The sequence below is a fragment of the Tetrao urogallus genome (assembly GCF_951394365.1).
Source record: "Tetrao urogallus genome assembly, chromosome: 18".
Taxonomy (NCBI): Eukaryota; Metazoa; Chordata; class Aves; order Galliformes; family Phasianidae; genus Tetrao; species Tetrao urogallus.
Window position 1 is genome coordinate 4,918,493 of NC_136831.1, and position 5,325 is coordinate 4,923,817.

A 5,325-nucleotide genomic window follows, 5' to 3' on the forward strand; every position below is an offset into this window, starting at 1 on the left:
GTGCCCCTGCCCATGGGCAGAGCTGGCCCTGGGATGCCTGAGGCTGCCCATGCTGGAGCTTTGCACACCGCAGCCAACGGTGGGAAAAAATTACAGCTGCGCAATGAGCTCTCCCAAATTATATCACCTCCTCTGACAGCATAATTGCTCCTTTTCACCGAGATTTAATACGGAGCTCACATCCTTAAGCAGTTGTGTGTTATTTTCAGGGCTCCCGGTGGCGCAGGTAGCGCGGGAGCAGCAGCGGGAGGTGCGGTGCCAGGGGGGCACGTCCTCTGTTTTGGGGTGGGAGATGGGGGATCGGCACCGTGCACTGGTGCCAGGGGAGCGAGCACATGGCTGCAGTGTCCATGGGGCAGAGAGAGGGGCACTCCTGGTCTGGGTGTCATCAGTGCCTGCTGCACATCAGCAGCCCCCAGCCCTGCACCCCCCTGCAGCGCGCCTCGTTCTTGTTCTCCATGCACTCTAATGGCTGTATCAATATTATCTCGCCTGCAACTTGCCCTGTGACAGAGATATTAATGACACAGCACAGCGCCAGGGAAGGACACGCAGGGCTTCCGGCAGCAGAACCGGCAGCATCGCCTCGCTCAGCACCACAGGACCTAACACTGGAGGTAGCATGAGGACATCTGTGGGGTCACAGCATGAATCCAAGCCCCACAGATTCAGCTGTCCCCAGCAAGACAGAGCGTGCATCATGCAGCGTTCCAGCTTTGCGTCGGAGCTCTGCACGCACAAAATATCTCCCTGTGACTTCCATCCAGGCTTGCATCTGGCAGCCAGAGCAAGAAACAATTCCAGTCTACAGGCGCCCAGCAGAGATGCTCACCCACACTGCCACTGCCACCCCCATCTATCACCATCCCAGACAGACCTCGCTGTCCCTGCGGAGCCCCATTGCTACACTAGGAGCGGGTGGGCTGCACCACCAGCAAAGGGACCCTGCACCCTCCCAGCACTCCAAGGATCCCACTGGCTCCTCATGCACTGAGCCTGAGCCAGACGACCATGGTGAGGAGAAGCATGTCCTGCTTGGAAAATAAACCATCATTAAAACATTTTAGGATTACAGTCAAGCGCCATCAAGTTGTTTAGGAGGCGAGGAGCATGAAAAGACGCCTCAGCAAGAGGCTTTCCGACAGCAAGCCCCATTCAGGAGCAGAGATTTGCAGTGTTTAGGAGCGTGCTGTGCTGCTCACTGCCCTGCAAAGCTCTTGTACCACCACTGGTGCACGTGGCCAAGGGGATAGCATGGGGCTTTGGGGCCCAAGCGAGCGCTGGCTGTGGGAATTGCCCTGAAGTGCAGCACTGGGGGCTGTGCCAGCTGTGCTCAGGAAACCATCCAAGGAGTCAGGATCACATGTCTGTAAATGTATGATTTGTTATTTCTCTTGCCCTTCTCCATTATTCAGTATGGAAATCGCTGCTGTCCTGTCGCCAGCTCCTCCAAGTGCTCTGGCATGCAAACAGCACCGTGCGGTTTTGCCTTGGTCCTGGTGCGCAGAGGAGTGGGAGCAGCAGGAGGAAGCTGGGGGGCACACAGGGCTCCCCAGAGGTGTGGGGCGAAGTCATCATTTCATTAAAGCCACGTACTCGTCTGGTGCAGCCAGAACTTATGTATATTGCATCACTATATCTCACAAGGCTGTGCCTGTGGGCTGAACTTGGCTATACAAAGGTCTTTTAGCTAAATTAAAGCTCAGCTCTGCATCTCATGCCCCTCTACCAGGTCTGACACCCGGTAGATTCACTTGTGGGGTTTCCCCCATTTGGGGTAAGCAGGGCAACCCATCTCACGACCCTGCATGGAGGCGACGCTGAAGTTTTACTCTGCAAAGCCCTGCTGAGCACAGCCCCGACCCTCCCCCTGCGACGGCGCTTATCTGCAAAGCAAGGGATGCACATCAGGATGTTAAGCAAATAGCTGTCATGTAATGGATGGGGCACCCACGGAAACGAACACTTACAAATAGCTGTAGCATTTACCTAAATGTCACGCTGATTGCTCACTGCTCTGCACAGGAGCAGCATCCTGGCGCTTGGCTTTTCGGGGTGCACACGCCATGCAGCCTCCAGAGCTGTGGGCCACGGGAGCAAATAGCACCGAACCAGGCAACATTCCCTCTTCTGTCATTTCTGTTCCCTTTCGCATTTCTTTAGGTGAGGAGGTTGCCAAGAACCTGGCCTGGCCTTAGCATCGTCATTTATTCAGATTTATGTAAATGCATTCCTCTGATTAGTTCATTCATTTAGTGGAATCCAGCAGCTTCCCCATTTTGCACAGGTTTCATCCCAGCTCTGCCAGGAATCTCTATTTTTCTGCTGGGCCGGGCACACTTCTGCAGGGCTGGGGCCGGGCACCACATCAGCCACAGCAGCACAGGGCAGCACAGGGCAGCACAGGGCAGCACATCCTCTGCCTGGATGCTCACATTTGTACCCATAGCACCAGCATCCGGTGATGCGCTCTCTGGGCACGGCCAGCTCTCACCGTGGAGCTGTGTAGGCAATACCCATCCCAGCTCCTCACCCCTTCTCGACCCACCTTAGCCCTATCCAAAGCCTCAGTGCCATCGTGTGCTCCTGGCAGCCACAAATTAGTAGCAGGGCTGCACGCAACTCTTGCAGCGATGGCAGCGGGGCTCTGTGTCACCGCTGACAGCGGCACTAAATCTCTCACGGGTGCGATGCCGTGTCAGTTTTTCCTCGGGCAGAATGGGCTGAAGGCACAGTTGGGTCCCTGCCTGCACCCAGCTGTGGTCTGCAAGATTTGGGATGTGGGGAGGGAGGTGGAATGGGGACAGCAGGAGTCACCCCATGGAAATGGGGACAAGCACATCCCTCGGCCGTCCGCAAACCCTCTCCACCTCTGCCTGCCCGACATTTCTACAAGTCATCAGCTGCTAATTGCTCCAGTTAAATTATGCATCAGCTTCTTAAAGAGCCATTTAAGCTCTGAGCCAGATGTGCTTTTTTTTTTGTCAGCTCATGACATCCACCTTGGGCAGTTACATTCATCTCAGGCCAATCAGGTGGGTGACATCTCCAGCAGTTATTGAGAGATGGGAAGCAGTTCTGTCCCAGCACGCAGCCGACCCACCTGCTCCTGCATTTGTACCAAAGGATGCTCCCGAATTTGCTGCTGATTGCAACGAGGGCTCTATAGAAGAACAGAGACAGGATCCACTCCCAGAAGCCTGGGGACGGGTGGGGAAGGGGCTGTGATCCTCAGAGCCCAGTACAGCTCCAGCACTCCCAGCCCCACACCGCTGCCATCCCCTGCCCTCCCCAGTCGGAATCCAGAGGAGACACTTTAATCTCAATCAATTAGAAACAAAGTAGTTCTAATGGCAGGGCAATAAAAGAACACTTTAATTTTAGAGCTAATTAAATATCAACAATTGCAATGCAGCAACAGACAGTTAACCTGGAGTAACCCATTATTTATAAGGAGTAGAACGCATTGACTCGGGGTATGAAGTGAGTTGTAGTCATTTTAATATCAGCTGTCACCGTCTAACTGTTCTCTTTTGTCTCACTCCAGCACAATCATCTCGCCTGCTTCCTCCGGGACCATTACCACTCCTGAGCTCAGCAGAAGATTAATTAAGCTGAGGTCCCAGCAGAGGCTGATGCGTGCTCCCGGCCTGGCTGGGTGAGCGGGGTGACACCGGGGCACGGCGGGGACGATGCCTCCAACCCAGGATTCAGTTCTAATTGCAATGCCTTGAGTGTGAGATGCTCGTTAGAAGCTGTGAATTATTAATGGCAACTTTTGGTAGTTCTGCTGGGGGACCCCAAACCCGCACAAATCCTTCTGCTCTTCACGGTGCTGTGAGCCTCACGTGCCGGTGAGATGGGGGATTTTGGAGCCTAGCAGCCCCAAACAGCGCCATGAGGTGCTCAGGGTGGGGGGTCAAGCATTGGTGTGGGCTCTGTGCCCCTCCCCGTGCTGGAAGCCAGATTTGGGGGCTGCTTGGACCCAGTGCAGCTGCTCTTCCACCTGCAGAAGCTTTGGGGTGGGCACACGTATCCCAGCTGCTCCTGGGCTCCATCCAGGGAGGTGCCCGGCTACAGCCACAGCACCGGCACCCTGATGACCGGCAGCAGCTGCTGCTGCATTTAATAAGATCTGCTGATGGTCAGATTGGAGCTAACAGAATTATTCCTGTGGTAAAGCGAGAGGTTGACTTTCCCCCTCCGTTATTCGCACTGTCAGGCTCAGCTCCAGCCGCCGGCCCCACTATTTCCCTGCTGAGTGCAATGAGGCTGCAAATGGGGTCTGTCCAAAGAGCACCGTGGCCAGCATGGCCCCAGGAGCACGAGCCACGTGGAGCACAAGCCATGAGCTGCACGAGCCAAAGGGACCACGAGCCGTGAGCAATATGAGCCACGAGCCATGGGAGAAGGGAGGAGAATTCGGGGCAGGAGCGAGGCGCGCCTTGGAACGAACCCAACGCGTTTCACTCCACGAGAAGAAAATGTTTTGACTTCCATGCTGGGCTTTTGTTACCGTTTTGATATATTGGCTGCAAAAGAAAAATGCCATTGTGTGACAGAAAGTCAGAAATTTTTCTTTGGGAAATGTCAACGCAGAACAATTCCAGATTGAAATGTCTCAGCAGCCAACGGCTGACGGCAAATCCTCGCCCTGTGGTTGCGCCTCCCAGATGCGTCACCTGCGTCCCTGCACCGACAGCCCACGGGGACGGCCCTCTGTGGGTCCCCAAAATGTTGTGGGTGGCACAGCAGGGCTGTATTGACAGCACTGTGCACCCTTGGGTGGCACTGCAGGACCGGAGCTCGCGCATCGCAGCCAACGTCCCACATCCCATCGCTCCACGGCCCCACGGCTCCTTCCAAAGATCAATGGGGCCAGCACAGGGCCTGGGGTGCATTCCCCACCCCACACACCCTGAGGCCGTTGGGATGTGGGGTGGCAGCATTTCAGTGCTCACACACCGTAGTCCCAGGGAGGAGCAGCGGGGCCATCGGCTGCAGCGTTTCCATGGGAGCGCTCCCTCATAGCCCAGAACAGAGCAGCCCTTCCCACCTGCTGGAGCAGAAGGGGCTGCTCCGGATGGGAAGTTACGTGGGATTTCGTTGTTATTATTATTATTGTTGTTATTATTTAATTCTCAAGGTCGTGGGATTTACGGCCCGGGCTTACTTATTATCAGACACAGCCAAACAGAAATGATAGATTTCTGTGCCAGCTTTACAGCAGCTCTCGGTGGCTATTAAGGTTGCTAAAAGCGTTTTCCATTCGAAAAAAAAAAAAAAAAAGAGAGAGAGAGAGCAAAGAAAGAACGAAGGGAAGAA